This window comes from Castanea sativa, chromosome 7 (assembly GCF_040712315.1).
Source record: "Castanea sativa cultivar Marrone di Chiusa Pesio chromosome 7, ASM4071231v1".
Lineage (NCBI taxonomy): Eukaryota > Viridiplantae > Streptophyta > Magnoliopsida > Fagales > Fagaceae > Castanea > Castanea sativa.
The window spans coordinates 21,828,271-21,850,811 of record NC_134019.1 but is presented as its reverse complement, the minus strand read 5'-3'; positions in this window follow the sequence as shown (position 1 = coordinate 21,850,811).

Genomic DNA, 22,541 nt, shown 5'->3' with positions numbered 1-22,541 from the left:
CTGACGTAATCCCCTAGAAGGGACTATATGCCCATGTGGTTTCCTATTTATCCAAACAGAGTAAGTAATTGTAGAGATACATGTCAACAATAACCTTCTCCACCTACCCTCAAACCCCAATCTCTCCATAATTTTATTAAGGTAGCCCACTCTACCCTATCATAGGTTTTACTCATATCCAATTTAAGTGCCATCTCCCCATTTCTTTTTATTGATATGATGCATAGTTTCAAAAAGGTGCTTTAACTGTAACTGATAATAGAAGGTAAATTCTTCTTCAATCTATTAGCAATCGCCTTTGAGGATAGTTTATAAACAACATTACACAAACTAAAGGGGCGATAATCTATAAACTTTTTTGGCTATTTAATGTTAGGAATTAAAACAATATGAGTTTCATTAAAGTTGGGAGGTACAATTCCAAAATTAAGAAAATAAAGTACTGTTTTTGAAACAACATTTCTAATTAAAGGCCAAAAATGTTGAAAGAAGAGAGGGGACATACCATCTGGACCAGGAGCTATCAGTGGGTACATTTGCTTTAAAGTTGACTTCACTTCAGATTCTTGGAAGTTCCTAAGAAGCAATTGGTTCATAGCACTAGTAACTTTTGGCTCCACGGCATCAATTAATTCCATAAAATTCGTTGGGTTTGAAGATGTAAATAAGTCAAGAGTAATAATCAACAATTATACCCTCTACAATGCCAATATCCTCCTGCCAAATACCACTCGAATCCTCCATGCCATCTATAAAATTATTTTAAAATCCAGCAGAAGCTTTAGAGTGAAAATACCATGTATTTCTATCTCTTTCTTGAAACCAATTGATTCTAGATCTCTGTAACCACATGGCATCATCCTTTTCCAACCAACAATTCAATTCCACTCTTGTTTTCTGCAGTTCAGCAATAATTGAAGGAGACGTGGGCTATAACTCTAACCATTCTAGAGCTTTCTGAAAACATGCAATTTGCTGCCCCACATGCCCAAAGTCATTCTAATTCCACTCCTCTAGGCTATCACAGCATGATTCCAAACATGTTGTTAAAGGGAAGGCCGAACCTCTCATCAATCCTACATCCCAAGCTTTTTGAACAACCTTTTCACATTTTTCAACTACATTGAGTCAAATTTAAATGGTCAATGATATCTCCGTTTCTTTTGTCTTCTAACAAAATGCAAAGCTAGCAGGCAGTGATCAGAAACCGAAGAGGATATATGATAAAGTTTTGCTGCAGGAAACTTACCCATCCAATCATATGTAGCCAATGCACGATCCAACCTTTCACGAATCTGTGTTCCATCAAATTTCTGGTATAACCAAGTAAACCGTGGACCAATGAAGCCTAGATCCTTAAGCCCACACACGTCAATTACCTCCTTAAAACATTCCATCTGGCTTGTTGGTCTAGAAGCACCACCTTCCTTTTCAGAAAAACCCAACAACTCATTAAAATCACCTATAGCCAGCCAAGGTAACTGTGAATAATTACTAAGAGATTTAAGTAAAGACCATGATTCAGATCTCCTAGATGTTTTTGGGTTACAATAAAACCCTGTAAGATGCCACCACCCATCAACACCCCCATCAACAAACGCATCAATGTGGGACGATGAGTAATTTTAAAATGTGTACTGTCACCTCCTTCCTCCAAAATAAAGCTAGGCCACCACTCAACCCATCACTAGGCATAATCAATCCATGCTTAAACTCACATTGATCACGAACATATTCCATCCAACCTTTATTAGATTTAGTCTCCATTAAGAAGAAAATATTGGGAACTTGTACCTTGATAATTTTTTTCAAGGCATTTACTGTTCGTTAGTTCCTAAGCCCTTGGCAGTTCCAACTTAAAAGACTCATTGGACCTGGCAAGACTGTTCAACGACCTCTGCCGATCCCAATTTTGAAGCCATATCCTCATATTTTTCAGAAGATCTTCTTTTTGTACCTGAACCGTTTATACTGTTGGTCTTCATGTTTTTCACGCCAGCCCTACTACTTAACCTAGTCCACATTCATTTTTTAACACCACCCTTTTTATCACGTTCCAACTTAACCCTAGTAGACAGAACTCCCAATTGGTCTTTAAATTTGCCTTTACCCTTAACTCCCCATGCATTATCGCCATCAACACAACCCGGTTTGAAGCTTCCCTGAAAAGCCATTTCCGTGATAGGATGCAACTCTTTCCCCCCTTGCTCCAGCATGTCACTAGTGTTTTTAGAGTATGTGTCACAATTCTTTGCATCATATGAAACCTGATTAGATATAGCTTCTAAAGAAGACTTATACTTGATATCAATCTTATCCCCAATATCTTGTAATGCCAACTTAACACTTGAGTCCTCTTTTGCACAATAGTCCTGGATGCACTCAAATTCCCACTAACACCTGTAACATGCTTCTTGCCACTTAAAAAATTGGATGACACGTCCACATTAATAGCATTATCAATATTTGGCAGTTTGTTCCCAAATTCCGTGAGAGCCGCTTACTTGTTTTTAGCTTCCCCCAAAACTGGATTAACATGCTGAAACCGTTCCCCCAAAACCTCCAACCGCTCACTTTGTAGACCAACTCCCTCGGAGACAATTCCATGATCTTCATAGAATCAGCGGCGCCACTAGTTCCTAACCCTGCAACACTCCCTGACACTAGCCACAATGAAGCAATCCCTTCATGCACAACCGGAGCACTTGTTAGACTTGAGACACCCAAGTTTCATTGAGTATCTTTCTTTCTGAAGCCTTTGACATCCATAACAAATTTTATAGACTAATTAATTTGTGTAGCACGAATCCACTGACCGAATTGTCGATCATCAACTTTCAAAGATCTTTTACTACTCAACCAAAGAGAACAGTCTTTATCATCATGAGAAACCATTCCACACCAGTAACAGATATTGGAAAGCCTCTCATACTTGAAGAAGATAAATCTGTCATCATTGATTCCTAAAGAAATTCTCCTGCCACGACACAAGGGGTCATGTTATATCTATAATCACTCGAATCTATATATTACTAAAACTTGAAGCGTAACATTTAATACTGCTGCACTTACGTTGAGCTACGTCAGCGTCCATGTCATTATTTTTTTTCTTTCCATTTTCTAATAATTATTTTTAATATTTTTTTATTTCATATTTACACTTCTCCAACATTTCTTCTTCCCTCACCTTCTCATCTCCCCACTACCCTCTATATTAATATCATTTTTCATCATTCCCTTCATCTTCCTCTATCTTTATCTCTTCCTATTCACACCCTCTTACTATAAATTTGTCATTATCTCTTTCATTCTATGCATAGTTTTTCCTTAAAAAAAAAAAAGGTTCTCTCTCTCACACACACAATTTTCAGGTGGATTTTTATTTTCTATTTTTCTTGCATCTTCGCTTTAGGTTGATAATTTTTTATATTCTTTAATCTACTTTAGGTTAATGCGATTCAGTTCTGTTTTTTTTAATTGTTGTTGTTTTTTTTTTTTTTTCTCTCTTTGATTGTTAAATGTTATCCTATTGCGTTATAAATGATTAAATATAACATATAAAAATATAATATTATTCTACTACATTGCATGATTTGGATAATTTAATTTGGTAGTTATTGTAATTTGATAGCATGATTTTTATAGTGCTCAATTTAGATGTTAAACCACGAGACTTTAATCATTTTCATTTATTTTTTAATCATTTGTGGTGGACAAACTACTCTTAATAATTGTATTAAAAGTACTCTATAATGCCATTTATTTAGAGAAAAGCAAAGGTTGGCTAAACAAAAATTATTGGATGAGAAACAAATTTTATCTTTCACAATTTTACTTTTATTATTATTATTATTATTATTATTATTTTTATAACAATGCATATATAGAAATTTAATTCTTAGATTTTACTAATAATTGTTTATTTGATAATCTGTTTTGGGTGGACAAAATTACAATTTCTGCAAAGAAAATAACCTTAGTAGATTATAAACAACAAATTGTTTTCCTAATTGGTTCAATTAGTCATAGTTAAGTTTTATTATTATTTTTAGTTACTTTTTTCAGTGTTTTGGATTGTAGGCAGAAAAAATAAGTTTGAGAAAGTTTGTTTAAAACTAAAAGAATAATTTCCAAATTTTATATTCTTTTTAATGATTCACAAAATGTTATAAATAACTTTTATTAAAAAATAAATATTTTTGTTAACTTGCCTTTTGAATTTCTGAGAAAAATTGTATTTCTTTTTTCATTTTAGTATTGTTCCTATATTACATTTATGATTATTCTTATAATAAATAAAAATATAATTACAAAATACATTACTATTTATTAAATTAGTTTAAATTGTATAAAAAATTTAATAAAACCACCATAAAAATAATTATTATGCGCAACGCGCTGGTTTACAGCTAGTTCTCATAAAATTCCCACCAACCATACCTGAGATATCAACAGATTTATTAACCTCCCCCAAAGAGTCACCAATTTCCATAGCAACATCAAGAGTTAACCAACAAAGTGAAAGATTATGGATTTGAACCCAGAATGACGACTTTGAGAAGTCCACTTTTTGCATAGGCGATATCCCATCATATCTTTGCAGAGCAACCAAATGTCTATCAAAAGACCAAGGCTCCCCCCATTAAGACCTTTTCTAGATCAGATTCGAGTTCAAAAGTGACTAGTACATAATTGTCACCCATATCTGGAATACATAAATCATTACTTGTATGCCATAAAGGTCGAAATGTTTTTTCCACTACATCAATACTAACATTCCTTTTTGTAAGAAACTTTGTAGCAAGAACATACTCCACACCTTTCTTATTTTTTGCTAATGCCAATTTCTTCCCCTCCTTATCAGACAAGGAGAGTTTTTTCCATCATGACGCAAGATCATCCATAATGCACTAAACTATTGAACAGACTCCACTAAAGCAATCTGGACACTAATAATCATACTAAAATCAACAAACAAAAACATTCATCTTCACAAAATTTGGAAGGAAACAGACTACTATAGCATAGGAAGTTAGAGCGAGAAATAACTGCCAAGATTGAGAACTACTTTTCTCCTTAGTCCCTATTGTTACTTCTTGTATGAAAAAAGATGATGTGTTAAATGAAATAAAAAAAAATATTTTTCATGTCCCTTTAACATCCAATTGTACCACTATGTTAGATTAAAAAAAAAAATTAAAATGTTTAAGTATGGTGTTCACGTTAGGACAGAGGAGAAGAGTTCAGATTTTGCAGAGTAGTAAATAATGGCAGAGGACAAAGAAGACACAAAAGGAGGATTCCAAAATCAGAATCCTAAACTCTAATAAGAAGAACAAGAACAAAGAATCCAAAGGAAAGTCATGCAAGGGATGTCTCTACTAATTGTCTCTGCAGAGATCCAAATCCAAAAACCTCACTTGCGTTGGCCTCCCTAGAACCCATCTCTCTACAATCCTTTTTTTTTTTTTTTTTTCCATTGATTCTTATGATGTTTATGGGTCTGTTTGGTTGCTGAGAAAATCTTGGAAAAAGAAAGAAAATTATGGGTTTTCTGTTTTGTGCTGTATTGGTTTACTCAGTTTGATTTTTTATGGGTTTTCGCATTTGGATTAGAAGAGTGGATGTTGTTATTTTGATTTGATTGTTGTTGTTGTTTGGGTATTTTATTGAAAACTGAAGAGTGAAATAGGGATTGGTTGTGATGATTTTGATATCCTAAGCATAAGGATTTCAGGTGGGGGCAGATGTAAATTTTTTTTTAATAATGTAATAGATACTGTTACTTGAACGTTAATGACCATTAGTTTGGATCCAACATTGTATTTTATGTGGGAAGAGATTTATAACTCGCTTCACGACTCTAACTGCCGCATGCAGTTTTGGAGTTGGTGAGTCTTTATTTCATTCCGCTGAGTATTGAGTCGTTTCCCCTTCCCCTATTCCAAATCAACAAAAAAAAACATTGTATATTATGCATGGTTTTTAAACTCGGACTGGACCGTACGGTCTGACCCAGTTAACTGTGAACCTCTCATAATTGAGGTTCTTGAACCTATAAGAACCCCTCCATACGAAAAAAGCACAGAACCGCGATCGGATCGTACGGTTCTGAGAACCGTGGCCGGTTTTCACGATTCTTTTTTTTTTTGTTTTGGAAAAGTTTCAGCCAATACCGGCCAAAATTTGAGTAGGACCTTGGGATTTTTCAAATTTGGAACCAAATGAAAGGGAAAAAAAAAAACAAAAACAAAGAAGAAGCAAAGGAAGAAGAAGAAAGCACAAATGAAGAACTCAACCCTCACAGCAGGCAGCCTTCATTATGCTGTAGGTCACCTGAACGAACCCCTTCTTCTTGCTCTTCTCTTCTTCTTCTTTGTTTTGTCCTCTCCTCATAATGACTAACTTCTCTTTTTTTTTTTTTTTCTTTTTTTTTTTTTGTACTGACTTTAAGTTATATGAATCCAAGCATGTGACTAGCATTGGAAATGACAAAGGAGAGTGGAAAATGAATGGTGGGAGTTGAAAGTGTCAGACCATCTTTTCAATTTTGAATCCCTCTCCACGTGAAATTGAATGGTGGGAGATGACTAATATTCTAAATGAATGGTGAAAATGAAAGTGTTAGACCATCTTTTTCTTCTTTTTTTTCATTATCTTTAGGTTCATATTATAATTATAATATTCTAAAAAATGTAGGTGTTATTATTATTATTATTATTATTATTATTATTGAGTAGAGATTTGGGTTTGATATTGATATAATAGTTGAAATATCTTAAAAAATTATATGGATTTAGATCAATAATATATAAAGAAATGTCTTTACATTTAATTGGATTATTTTAGTTAATTTTTTTTATTTTTACTAATTTAATATATTTATTTATATTTTAAATTAATTATGATGTCATCATGGTTCAACCTAGGTTCGACTTCGGTCCAACTTCAAAAATCTTGAACCTCTTCTTTTACGGTTTATTGAATAGTCCGGGTCTAAAAACCATGATTTTATGTAGAATGGCTGGAAATGTTGAGGGAGTTTAGGGATTTTAGACTCACATGTCAGCATTTTAATTTGGGTTTAAAAAAATATATCTGATGTGGTGGTACAGTTGGCAATTGATGTGGTGTGAATTTATTATTATTATTATTCTGTTTGACACATCAATTCTTTTCATCCAAGGGATAGCAACTAAATTGACACCACACTGAAAATGTTAAGGACTAAATTGAAAGAATTGAAAAATTAGGGACCAAATTGACATATGATGTAAAGGATAAGGACTAACTTTGTAGTTTACCCTAATAACTTTTATGCAAATTAGTTAATGCAAATCATATATGACTGAGAATGAATATTAACATATATGTCTATTTAAGGATTTCCCATTAATATATATATATATATATATATATATATATATATATATATATACACACACACTACTATTTAAAGAGTTTTCTCTGTTTGGACTGGACATTTTTGGGTTCCAAAATACCCCTACAGCCTACGTTTAAATATGGGCAAAACTTGAGGATAACACTGTAAAAATATCTCTAATTCTAACCTACAACATTTATTGCAAAACAAGATCACTTTCCAACTAACCTACTTTTTCAGAGCAACTATACTTTTATTGTGTTTAAAAAAAAGAAAAAGAAAAACAAGTTAAACAACCCCACGATGCTGTCGCTTTTTTTTTTCCTTTAAAAAAAATCATCCTAACTTTTACCAAAAATATAGAAGAGCCTCTGAGTACGTGCGTAAGCGCGTGCTTATAGGCTAATATATATGTATGTATGTATGTATGTATGTATGTATGTATGAAACCTTAAAAAATGAAAATTCTTAAATTGTGAGGTTTAATTTGAATATAGTTCCTTCTCAAAAAAAGAAAAGAAAAAAAGAGAGGTTAAATTGCAAACTACACCCTTAGAATTTGGAAGTGTTTGGATTTTACACCTTTAAATTTTAAGAATTTGGATTTTACCCTTTGAATTTTGGGGCTGTTTGGATTTTACACCTTAAAATTTTAAAATTTGAATTTTACCCCTTAAAGTTCAGGGCTGTTTGGATTTTACATTCTCAAATTTCGAAACTTCAATGTATAAAATCCAAACATCCCAAACTTTAAGCAGTAAAATCTAAACATTTCTAAATTTTAGAGGCTAAAATCTAAATTCTAAAACTTCAGAGTGTAAAATCTAAACACTCCTAAGAGGTAAAATTTAAATTCTGAAACTTCAAGAGGTAAAATCCAAACAACTTCAAATTATAAATTTTAAAATGTAATTTGACCCCAAAAAAATAAAATTAAAAAACACTCACAATCTGAAGTCTGAACCCATTGCAGTTGCACTAGTCCACAAGAAGACCCGCAAGTCCAAGCCCAAGCCCAAAGAAAGCTACATACAAATAAAATGAGGTGACATGGCTAAATGTGTTTGCTAAAGCGAAACGTAACGTTGGTCTCTGAAATCGTTTCCAATTCCCAAATTCGTTTGAACTCTCTCTCTCTCTCTCTCTCTCTCTCTCTCTCTCTCCTCTCTCAAGATCAAACGTAACATAGAGCATAATAGTAGTAGAGTAATATTGACCTGATCCGATCCGATCCGAGTTTGTTCGAGAATATTCAGACAGACAGAGTGTGTGAAATAGAAATAGATAAAGATGGCGGCTTACGGTCATAGAGAAGAAGATGACTACGAGTCTACGACTACCTGTTTAAGGTGGTACTAATATATAGGAGACTCAGATGTAGGCAAATCGAACCTGTTGTCTCGCTTCACAAAGAACGAGTTCGACGACAACATTGTCATTGTCAAAGCCCAGATTTGGGACACCGCTGGCCAAGAAAGGTTTTCCCATCTTCTTCTTTATTCATTCTCTCTATTTATTCATTATATATATTATTTTTCTTCTTATTTAATCTTTTCCTTTTTTTTTTTTTTGGGTATATAATATAATATAATAGAAATAATAAGACTCTTTATTTATTTATTTATTTATTTATTTTTGAAACATCTTTATTTATTTATTAAGAATTTAAGAAAAAAGAGTTCTTCTCTCAAAAAAAGAAAAAGAAGAAGAAAAAAAAAAAAGAGTTCTGAGATAGCAACGTGTCCCAATTGCTAGGCCTAGGAGGACTATTAATTGGATTTGGTAGCTTTCATGGAGCTATTAGGTCCAAATGCAAGAGGCTCCACTTATCTTTCAGGTGGTTAGATAGGATCGAGTAAATGAAAATTGAAAGGTAACAACTAACAACAAAAGCAGGAATGGAATGGAGGTATTATTATTTGTTCGTGTCGTGTGCCTATTTATTCTGTTCCACCTAACAGCTGGATAGAGGGAGTAAAAATTTTAAAGAGGTACTGAAATTTTTAAGTATCATACCACTACCAGTAAGTCATGGGATGAGCGTTCTCGATTCTCCGCTAGGAGTTTTCCTGATATATAATTCTAGCGGGTGAGGTTAAGTATTTGTGGTTTACTCCTCAGGGGTGGGTCCAAAAAGGTTACATGTCCAAAAAAAAAAAAAAAAAAAAAGTCATGGGAAGGAGAAAAGTGTTTTTTTTTATTATAATTTGATAATTAGGGAAAGGAGATTAAAAACTAGCTCTCCTACTAAAGGACAGTAGACTATGCCATTGTGCTACAAAGCTCTTGCCAAAGTACTCTTATAATTCACCAAAATAAATCTTATGGATAGGACATCTAAATTAAAGATCAAGAGTTAAATTAGGTTGATTTATCTTCTTGGTTGCAAAGAAAATGCAGTCAAAGAAAATAAATAAGGAATTGGGATCCTAGTCCATCTATCTAAATATGGATAATGGGCCATACTTGTTTAAAAACACAGAAAAAGACAGCGCGTGTGTATGTGTTGTAAGTTTCTCTCTTACTGCAGTATCAATAATGTTAGGGGTTTCCACATGTCTCCTGTATTTGTGTACATAACCAGCTGGAGTCTTTAATACTTTTTGTTTTATTATGTTTAGCAATTTGTTTTTCCACACAATTCAACCATTTCAATGGTTTATTAATGATTGTCAACCTTAGTTACTTATATGGTGCATAGTCATTTAAACACTTACAAGATTTAGCTGTTTATTTGCAACCCTGTTTAGTTTTGAAGTAAGCCTAAATAACCTATTTTTAGAAATTCAACAAGTTAGCGGTAAACAAGATTAACTAAATATGAGACTTAATTTATATCTGTTGCAGACCACCTTAGATAGGGAAATCTTCAGGCTTAATAAAGTAATATTGACCCTATTGGACAAGCTTTAGTTATATTTGATCTGTGGCATATTTTGATAGTTGCCAGTGTGAGTTTTATGATGAATTCTCATTTCCTATTCGTGTAGCTAGGCTTGCTTTATTGACTAGTGCATGGCTTAGGGTCAAAAGGAATGAAATATCTAGAGTGCAAATTGTTTTAGAATGGTTGCCATTTTCTTCTCTCTTTATTGATAAGTAAATAAAGTTTTTAATAAAAAAGTGCAATCCCAATACACAAGCTGTGTACAGAAGAAAGCACAAAAATGATACAAAAGAAAAGGAAAGGACAGAACAAAAAAACAATTTACAACTAATTAATGGACTAAGAATCCATCGAATCTAATAATCCCTCTACTGAAAAAGATACACGCTGCAAAGTCCACTCATATAAAATCTTCAAAAATAAATACTTCCAACTTCACAACACTAAGTTCTTGGTTCCCAAAGCAGCAGGCGTTATGTTCTCTCCAAAGACACGCAAAGGAGCCGCTTGCCATACCTTCCCAATACCTCTCCTACCAAACAGCCCCCTCCAACACTCCAACAACATCTCCAGCACCTAAAGTTGCATCATCCAAGAAATTCCCAACAAATGAAATACCATAGACCACAAATCCCTAGCCACATCACAATGAAGAAATAGATGATTAACATCCTCCCCATTACATTACACATGAAGCACCACTTGGTAACAAAGAGACCCCTAGTTGTGCAATCAAGATCCTCCCCAACACCGCACACCAAGAAAAGAAAGCAACCGTCAAAGGGATACAATTTTTCCAAATGCTCTTCCAAAGAAAGTCTGCACCACCCCCTTGCAAAGTGTTGTAGTAGCTCTTCACTTGAAAACCCTGTTGAGGCGAAGGGGTCCACACCAATGTATCATCCTTCCCATATTGAATATTTGTGTTGTTTACCTATCAAAAAAAAAAATGTTGAATATTTGTGTTGTAGAGTTCCTCCAACAACCGAGGCACATTGTCTACTTCCCAATCCTGCACTGCATGAAGAAAGAAAAGAATCCAATGCACCTAACCATGCCCACGCACAATATAATAAGCCACTGTAGCATCACTACTTCGCTCAATAAGGAACAACATGGATACCTCTCCTTGAGAGGGATCTCACCTTGCCACAAATCATGCCAAAATCTAACTGTAGATCCATTACCAATATCAAAATGAATTAAGCATTTGAATCTAAATCCCATCCACTTCTAATATACTTCCACAAACCCACCCCATACACTCCCCTAGACAGCCAAACACCAAAACTCTCCATCTGTCTCCCAAATGCCATTTCTTCACACCCATAACACTAGAACCACTTATCCAACAAAAGTTGATTAAAGGTCAACAATTTATTAATTCCCAAGCCCCCACTGCAAAAAGGAATGCAACAAATATTCCAATTGACTAGATGAAACTTAAATTCATCACCCATACCACCCTAAAGAAAATCCCTCTAAATTTTCTCCAATCTATTTGATATGCCCATAGGTAATAGAAAAAAAATAAATGGAGAGACCAGATAATGAACTCTTAATAAGTGTGAGGCAGGTGCTGCACTTGAAAGAGGGAGATTCTAATACAAGATTTTTTCACAGGATGACCAATTCTAATAGAAGAAATAATGGTATTGAGAATCTTATGGTTAATGGGAATTTGTCTTCCAATCAAGATATGATTGCGGATTGTATTACTTAGTTTTTCATGGATTTATATTTTGAGCAACAAGTTGTTAGACCTTTTCCAGATGTGTTGGACTTTCCAACGATATCCGGAGATAAAGCGAACTGGTTTGAGAGACCTTTCGAGGAGACAAAGATTTTTGAAGTCATTAAGGATTTCAATGGTGACAAATCGCTCGGGCTCGATGGTTTTCCCATGTCATTTTTCCAATCTGATGGCTATGTTTCACCATTTTTTTGTTAAAGGTTAATTTGAAACAAGCTTGAACGCAACTTTCATTACTCCCATTCCAAAAAACCTGCTATAGTAGAAGTCAGGGACTTTTGCCCTATTAGTCTTTTTAGGGGGTTTATAAAATTATTGCTAGAGCTTTAGCTACTTGACTACGAATGGTCATGGGAGATATAATTTTAGCTTCATAGAATGCTTTTGTTATGAACAGGTAGATTCTTGACCTAGTTCTTATTGACAGTAGATTGAAGTCTGGTCTGCCAAAATTACTTTGTAAACTAGATGTAGAGAAGGATTTTGATCACGTGAATTGGGGCTTTCTTATGAATTTGCTAGAGCGTAATGTTTTCTTGATAAGTGCAGCACATGAGCTACTATATCCAGATGATGTCCTTGTAATCCTTGAATGACGGTTTAATGTGCAAAGTATTCTCGTCCAACCTCGAGCCCACAGCGATGAGGTGGTTCTATACTTTAACGACTTAAGGAAAGGGTCCATACACAACTTCAAAGAACTAATTCAGGCATTCGGGGCTCGATTATCACCTGCAATCAGGTCCCTTAACCCATTGACGCATTGCTGTCTATGAAGATGGGCAGCGGGGAGACTCTCTGATCTTATGCAAATCGGTATTGAGAGTTATACAATGAGATAGGCTAGGGGAATGAGCAAGTCGCAATAAGTACATTTAAACTGGGGCTCCCTCAGGAGTCGGAATTAAGGGAGTCCATGACCATGCGACCCCCTGAGAACATGCATCAACTCATGTGGAGGATCGAAGAACATAAATGGCTGGAGAATGACCGGCAACGAAGTAAGGGAAAGACCCTAACTTGTCCTTCACATTTAATGACTGACAGTTGGCTTTTCCTAAGAAAGAATAGTAAACCGAAGGAGTCATCCATCGACATGCAATATTAAAATCGACCACCCCTCCACCGACAAGCAAGGGTTAACCCTGATCCTATCCCTATGGCATGAGAATGGAATCTTGGGGGGCTATTGTACAGGCGTGATATAAAGGCCCAACTTAGTAACTCTTGCATACCCGAGAACTCCAAACCCAATAACAGGTAGTAGGTCACAATGGTTCGAAAATCAGCTACAGATTGGGGAGCTAACTGGTCGATAACGATAATGCCTTAGGGGAAATCACCCGCCGAGAACCAATTGGCAGCAGGTGCAAGTTTCAAGACAGTCTCATCTGTTTAGAGAAGTGGGTCCCATCTAGTCAGGAATCTATCCTAGAAGGGCCCTACCCACATAAAAAGCCTCCCCATGATCATGTCAATCCCACTAAGGGAAGTTTATAATTAGGGGCCGAAGGAGTGAGAAAAGGGGTTGGAACAATTGGGGGTGAGAGAGACACGAGAGAAAACTATGAAGGTCAACAAAAGAGGAGAAACTTGCTTCTAAGCTTGAGCCTCCTCGGGGGATACACTCAGGGTCGAAGCACATAGGTTGGGATAGAAGCTCTTTTATTTGGGCCATCAGATTGGCCTTAAGAGGTTTTCCCGTTGTAGGAGACTCTCTACCCACCTTATACAAATAAATTGGGGGCCTTATGTCCAAGCCCACAAGGCAGTTTGGGCTTAGGGGCTTCACAGTAATTGTTGGATCTTTATGCTGTACTCCGAGCTCCTTGGACTAATGGAGGAAGAATTTCTTTAATAAACGAAAATCATTTCTTAGCTTTTACTTTGAATACTACCTGTCTTTTCTTCCATCTCACTAAGCTTTCACCATTTTAGTTTGGGCTGTTGACTTTGATCATCCACATCTTCCAAATTAGTTGTATTGGGCCTACTACGTTGGTAGGGCCCTCAAATCGTTGGGTTGGATCTGTTCACGATCGTTTTTGTCTCCTACAGTTCGAGTTAGGATTGATCTATGTCCCGCTAACACAAATTGTCACCCCTAATTCTCTCTTCTCCAATGTAAATAAAAAGAAATATGTACTTAATTTAAAAGTTGGGCCTCTATATATAGCCCAAAGAACAACAAAAATTTGACAACATTGTCCATTTTTGGGCCCTCCAAAAACAAATAAAAGACTCGTTCTATCAAATTTCTACATGCTATTGATTTTTTTTTAATAAAAAAAAAAACCCTTAATTTGCTACACAGAGAAAAGAGGATCCAGTCTGAGCTCTGTGACCTTGCATCCCTTGCATCCCTTGGTCCGGAAAGTTCAAAAAGTTTATTTGAATTGTTGTAATTTTGTATAACTTGATAAACTTTTAATGTGTATTTTTGTACTTTCAATTATAAAAGCTTTTTAATGGATTTAAAAAAAAAAATTCATATTATAAACTAGTGGTATTTTTTAAAAGAAAAAAAAAAGTGTGTATGTGTAACATATAAAATAGTACTTAATTAATTCTTATCAATGTATTTTACTAACAATGTTCTAAAGGGAAGAATTCAACCACAAAAAAAAAAAAAAAATGTCAATTTCTATACGGGAAATCTTTTAACTGAAAACTCAAGTTTTCAATTATAAATACAAATGGTGTGAAAGAAGTGCGGCCTATATATATATTTTGTAAGGACACAATTTGTACCTAAGCCCAAAAGAGGAAGCGAATAGGCTCAAAGAGCCTAATATAATGAATTTGTAGAGAGCGGGTTTGAAATCTAGGTTCTAACGAGTTTGTATACCAATTATAATAAGCCAAGATTACAAGAGAAACAAATTTGTATAAGGTAAATCTTCCCCAGACTCAATCTGAGGAGGCTAGCTCTTCTTTATATGTCTCCCTCACTTAATAACAGATTACAAATGTTATTCCTTAGTCTACAGTATTTTTCTCTCCTTCTTCCCGATCCCCCATCTTGAGTGTCTCCTCTCATTTTTATATCCTCCTTCCTCCTTTCTCTAGCCTCCTCGTATGGATCAGATTGTTGGTTTGGACACTTGTCCCATCAACACCTTCCTAAAGCTTTTGGAAGTAGCTGTTAGGCTAAACACTGCTGCTCAGGTGTCACTTCTTCATTAATGCGGTCAGAGAATTAGCTGCAGAGCATTTAATGCGGTGGTAGCAGCTTTCTCTTAGATATTTTATAGTCTTTCCTTATCCTGTGCTCTTACAATGTATATCCTTACCTACAGAATCATCTAGAACGTTGCTTCTGAGTGGTAGACCGCACCTTCCAACCTTGGCTTTGCTAAGCCGAGCAAGTATACCTTCTCAGACCACCTTCTTTGAACAATCATGATCAGACCTTACTTCTTTATTTACTAACACAAGTTCTTGGGAAAATATTTGTCCGTCCTCGAACTACATAATGTCCTCAGATTGGGTTTCTGGCCCAATAGTTACATAGATATATACTCCTGGGCCTATCACCCCCCCCCCCCCCCCACACACACACACACACACACACACACACACACATATATTTGCTTTTTTAGACTAAAATTTAATTAGAATCAAAATTAGATTTTGTTTTTTTAGCTTTCCATACAAATTAAATTGTTTAGATTTTTGTTGTTATTTTTTCTCTAAACTAATAAGCATATTTTTTATAATGTTTCTATTAAGATATTTTGTTTGCAAAGATATTTAATTTAACAAACTGTAATTGAACTGATCAATCCCATGCACCTATCCTTATTTAATTTAGGAGATACTATTTGACCAATTTATTATTTTATTTTGTATTATATTTAGTAGAACTTCATGTATAATAATTGTGAATTGATATTATGTATGTAGTATCCAATAATGATTTTCAAAATTATATATATAATAACAATGTAATGAGAAACTTGACCTAAATGAAAATATAAAGGAAAAACTATTTTAGTACCTTTAAATGTTTTGGTTGAACTATGTCTTATATGTTTGATAATCCAAATTAACATCAATAGCACCATTACAATTCATTGTTCCCGTGCATAAGCATGGATTACATACTAATTTCTATAATATGCGACAGTATAGATTTTACCATTTTAAAATTTGGACTTATTGAAGCAATACTCTTAATTGAAAACGTGCCCTGTGTGAAAGAAACGCCACGCATTTCTATAGCATGCAGAAGTATAGACTTTGTCACTTTGGAATGTGGACTCGTTGAAGTGAAGCTCTTAATTAAAAATGTGAATTTGACTTACGTTTTCAGTTATAAAAACACATTGCGTGAAAGGAGCACCATTTATTTTTAAAACATGGGCCCTGCATTTGGAATGTGGACTTATTGAAGCGAGTTGCATACAAGATTGAGCATATAGAAAAATGAAAAGGGAGTGATAATTAAAGGGGCATGGAGATAGGTTGTTTGAGCATGTTCATGTGAGCAAAAGGCGCCGAGGATGGAGTATTTGGAGGACTAAACTTAACTCCGACCTAGTTGGCAGTTGGTAATCCAAACCCACTCTCGTTTAAACAAATAAGTCAATGGGGGAAAAAAATGAAAAAAAGTCGGCAGCCGGGTTGGTCAAATAGTTAAGTTTCTTCCATTATAATGGCAACTGTAGAGCATGTCTTTCCCCCATATATTACTAAGGTGTAACGGTGCTAATAATAGTTCTATTTGTTGAGTAACTTTGGTCAAAGATTTGTTAATTACCTTGATAACACTCCGAAAGCAAGTAAAATAATGTCAAGACGCTTACGAAACTGCTTGAACAGCACCTAAACTGGTCAAAACCACCTATAAAATGGAGTAATCGCACACATTGTAAGTGGAGATGAAAAAAACCGCACCACACTGCACAGTACGGTGCAGTTTGCGGTTCAATGTTAAGAAAACCACAGTGCATATATATATATATGTGTGTGTGTGTTATTTTATATTAAATATATATTATATAAACAATGTGTTTCAGACATATTAAAATATTTATTATATATGAAAACTAACTAAACCACATCGCATGGTGACCGATCTATTAAAGTGCGGTGTAGTTATAGTTTTGAGAAAATTGCGACGCATAGTGTGGTGTTAAATATGACCCAAAACCGCATCGAACTGCACCATGAACACCTCTAGTCAAGAATCTTGCAGCTTAACTGATTAGTACCTTCTAGTGTATTTAATGGAAATATTGAGGGTTCAAATAATCCCTCCCAATTATAGGTGCTCATGAAACTACTTGGACCATACCTAAACCAATCAAAACCACCCGCAAAATGGAGTAATTGCACACGCCATATGTGGAGGTGAAAAAAGAAAGAGAGAGAGACCATGTGTGGTGGGATTGGGTAGCAGGGTAAGTGAAATAATAAAAGGGTCATGTTAACAGGTGCTCTTAGAGTAATTATTAATAAACCATATTAGGAAAATTTTAACACAAATTTTAAGGAAAGTATAAAAAAATTGTTAACAATATTAATTGCTTTATCTTTTTTTCCATAAAAATATTTTTAAAAATAATTCATAAACCAATGCCCTTATGACATTCGTTAACATTTCCCATAATAAAATACTAATAATAAAAAATGATTATTTAAAAAAAAACACAGTGTATAATAGATGATTTGATGTGGGTGTTTTTGCAAATTGCTTATATAAAATTAAAAAAAATAGGTTCTTAGTGTAAAATAGATAGAAAATTTTAGACATACTGATGTAGATGCTTTTAGGGCATTGGTTTAGTAGCTATTTTTAGAAATATTTTATTGGAAGAATGATAAAATAATAAATATTATTGACAGCTTTTTATATTTCACATAAAAATTGTGTCAAAACTTTTCTATAATGATTTATTAGCAATTGTCGTATAATACGACCTTTTACAATTGCATATTATACCATAAACTTCCTTGTTTTGCATAGAGAATTAGACCATCCACATCATTTGGTGGATACTCTTCTATAATACAAAAACTCATTCATTTTACACATTTTGGCCAAAAACATCAGTGGGTGTAAAATTGTGCATAAATATACAAATGCTACAGTGACTGTGCATATATGCACGATCACTGTAGCTTGTGTATGTATTAATTTAGTATTTTTTTCTCTCTCCTCTTAACTCTCTCAGGCTCACGGACAGAAAATTCTCACTTTCATCTCTCTCTCGTTTCATCTCTCCCTTAGTCCACCGATCTCACTCACCACCGATACGATCTCAACAGGTAAACCACGACGCACGAGACCCAGAAATGACGCCGTGGCGGAGCTCTTAGTGAACGCAGATGATTCCGACAGGTTTGTTCTATTTGATTGTTGATGGTGGCTGGGTGTAGGTGATTTTGGGTTTGTGTTGGGTCTGTAGCTCAATGGAGAAGACGATGGTGAGCTGGGTGTGGGTGATTTTGTTGAAGGATGGGTGTGGGTGTGGCTCGACGAATTTTGTTGAAGGGTGGCTGGCTAGGTGTCGGTGTGCAGGGGCGTAGCCAGGAATCTCCACATGAGGGGGCCGGATTATAAATTCATATGTTAACCGTTATTTTAGAAATATTATATATATATATATATATATATATTGATAGGGTGCTGATTTAGCCTATCTCCAAGTCGTCCATAAAGGTCGTCCATAACCCGGCTACCATCGTAAACACCCTCAGGAACTTACCCAGAATTACCTCGTCGAAGGAAGAAGAGTTCTAGACGAGGTAAGCATCACCAGAATGATGCTGTCGTCCAGAACGCTAATAACCTCGTCCTGAAAGAATTCGTTTGTTAGACGAAACAACCCCTGCGCATACCAGTACATATTCAAGGACCCCCAGGACGAGGTTATTATACTTAGGAAAATCTCCGAGCATGACATGACAATCCCTTATCCCACGCATAACCGCCAAGTATCCGTTGTGGAACAGAAGCATAACTCCCAAGCGGTTATGCAAGTTACACTTGATTCCTACCTCTCCTCGAATCTAGGAGAGGTTCCAATCTTGATAACCGCCTGTAAGAACACTATAAAAGGGCTGTTTCAGACAAGGCTAAGGTACGTTGATTTTTACGCCAAAAAAGTTGGAACTCATAACATGGAGAGAAAAACTAACTTTGCCATCGGAGGGTTTTCGGCCGGCAGCCCCGGCCGCCTTTGATTCGCTTTTCTTTCTTTTTTCAGGCCGCAGAAAGAACCAGTAGTCCTTTCAAGTCCGAAGCATCCAGCCTACTGATTTTCTTTCCATCATCAGTTGGCGCCATCTGTGGGAACTGTTATTCTATCCCAGACAAAAGGCTGAATGGTTTGAACAAGATCAAGGGCTACCAGCCCAGGCCACCAGGAGAGTAGGGATGCCTCCAGCAATCCCCTTCGCGATCGCAGATCAGCGCCTGTAATGCAACCGCCTTCTATTCAGCACATACAATCCATGGCTGCCGCTATGGCAGAACTGACACGTCAGAACCAGGAGTTGAATAAGGAGATCAACCTCAGGAGGCAGCGTCAGGGACACACGGAGGGAAGGGCCCCAAGTCAAGAAGGAGGAGGGGAAAATGTAAAGTCCGAAGATCAAACAAGGGGTACCGCTTCAAGAAGGGTGCCGCACTTGGAAAAAGAAATGGACCAGATGAGAAAAGCCATGGAGGAAATGAGGGAAAATATGAGGCGAGCAAACCCAGTAGATGATATGGTCCACCGAACGGACTCCCCTTTCACAGCTTCCATCAACAGTCACCCTCTACCCCCGAAGTTCAAAATGCCTTCTCTAGACTCGTACGATGGAAATCGCGACCCTTGCGATCACATTGCAACTTTCAAGACGACCATGCACCTGCAGGGGATCCCAGACGAGATCATGTGCAGAGCTTTTCCCACCACACTCAAGGGACCAGCGCGAGTATGGTTCAGCAAGATTCCCCCAAACTCAGTGGGATCATTTGAAGAACTGAGTAAGCTGTTTGTCAACAACTTCATTGGAGGACAGCGTCACAAGCGTTCCTCCTCTAGCCTGCTGACCATAGAGCAAGGGGACAATGAGAGTTTGCGGTCTTTTATCACCCGGTTTAACAGAGAAGCCTTAACGGTGGACGAGATGGATGACAAGCTATTGCTGGCCGCTTTCCACAATGGGGTCAATTATGACTTGTTCATTCATAAGCTCTACGAGCAGGAACCACAGACTATGGCTGAGCTTGTCCATTCAGCCCAGAATTTTATGAATGTTGAAGACGCTATCATAGCCAAGAAAAGAAAGAGGGCAGAGCGCTCGGAAATGGGCCACCATCGCTATCCGAACCAGGGACCTCGTCCAAAGAAAGTTCGAGCAGACGAGAGAAAAGATAAGGATGGTAAGAAGGCCAGTTCCTCCGCGAGGATTCAGCAATACACGCCCTTGACTATGCCATTAGAGCAAGTTCTTATGCAGATCAAGGATGATCCGTCCTTGAAGTGGCCGGACAAAATGAAGGGAGATCCCAACAAGCGTAATAGGAGTAAGTACTGCCGTTTTCACAGGGACCATGGGCATGATACGGATGAGTGCTTTGACTTGAAGCAGCAGATAGAAAATCTCATTAGACAGGGAAAATTGAGGAACTTCCTTGGACGAGACCAGAGAGATGAGAAAATGAAGGCCAAGGTGAAAGAATCATCACCCCCCCCACTAGGAGAAATAAGGGTAATTATAGGAGGAAGCTCGACGGCGCAGTCGTCCAAGTCAAGGAAGACATACCTGAAGGTGGTGCTGAACATCCAACAATCTGGACGACCTCCCAGGACGAGGGAGGTAGACCAACAGGCTGTTACTTTCACGGACGAGGAGGCAGGACGAATTCACCACCCACACGATGACGCAATAGTCATCACCCTACTCATCTCTGATTACACGACCAGGAGGGTACTGATAGACAATGGTAGCTCTGCAGACATTCTCTACTACCCCGCATTCCAACAAATGAGACTAGGACGAGATCAGCTTCGACCAGTGAACTCGCCGTTGGTAGGATTCGGAGGAATGAAGGTGCAACCTGTGGGCACCATCACGTTACCAGTGGTCGTCGGAACATACCCGCAGCAAATAACCAATGAGGTGAAATTCCTTGTTGTTGATTGTGCATCGTCATACAATGCGATTATTGGAAGGCCAACATTGAACAGCTGGAAAGCGCTGACCTCTACCTACCACCTGTCCATCAAATTCCCGACCGAGCACGGAGTAGGCCAGGTACAAGGAGACCAGCTGGCTGCCAGAGAATGCTACTTAGCTATGCTGGCCATGGACGAGCATATGCAGGCGATGAGTATAGACGGAAGGAGGGTTGTGGCTGAGCCCACTGAAGCGTTAGAGGACGTCCCTTTGGACGATAACCAGCCCGAGAAGTCTACCAGAGTTGGGGCGAGCATGGAAGAGGGGGCAAAGCACGCTTTGATTCGGTTTCTGAAGAAAAACCTCGATGTCTTTGCATGGAGTCATGAGTACATGCCTGGCATCGATCCGAGCGTCATTACCCATAGCCTGAACGTGTGTCCCTATTCGAAACCAGTGCGTCAGAAGAGAAGAGTTTTTGCTCCCGAGCGAGACAATGCCATTAAGGAAGAGGTGCAGAAGTTGGTCGCCGCGAAGTTTATCCGAGAAGTTCATTACCCAGACTGGTTGGCGAACGTAGTCATGGTCAAGAAAGCCAATGGCAAATGGCGGATGTGCGTGGACTTCACTGATCTAAACAAAGCTTGCCCCAAGGATAGCTACCCATTGCCGCGCATTGACCAGTTGGTGGACTCGACGGCAGGTCACAGGATACTTAGCTTCATGGACGCTCTCTCAGGGTATAACCAGATTCAGATGAATGAAGCGGATCAGGAGAAGACCTCATTCGTCACGAGCCAAGGGTTGTATTGCTACAAGGTTATGCCCTTCGGTTTGAAGAATGCGGGGGCGACCTACCAAAGGCTGGTTAACCATATGTTCCGTCCTCAAATCGGGCGAAATGTGGAGGTTTATGTGGACGACATGCTAGTGAAGAGCCAGGACGAGGATAAACATCTTGACGACCTTCAAGAGACTTTTGATACATTGCGACGGTACCACATGAAATTAAATCCGAGCAAGTGTGCTTTCGGGGTTTCATCGGGTAAATTCTTGGGGTTTATGGTGTCGCATAGAGGAATTGAGGCGAATCCAGATAAAATCCAGGCGATACTGAACATGGAGCCACCAAAAAATATCAAGGAAGTCCAGTCTCTTACTGGACGGGTCGCCGCCCTCAACAGGTTTGTATCGAAAGCTACTGACAAATGTTTACCTTTCTTTAAAGTCCTTAGGAAGGCTTTTGAATGGACGGATGAGTGTCAGAAGGCCTTCCAAGACTTGAAGACGTATCTAATGACGGCACCATTGTTGAGTCCGTCTGTACCTGGGGAAGAGTTGTATTTGTACTTGGCAGTGTCCCCACACGTAGTAAGCTCAGCGTTAGTCAGAGAAGAGGG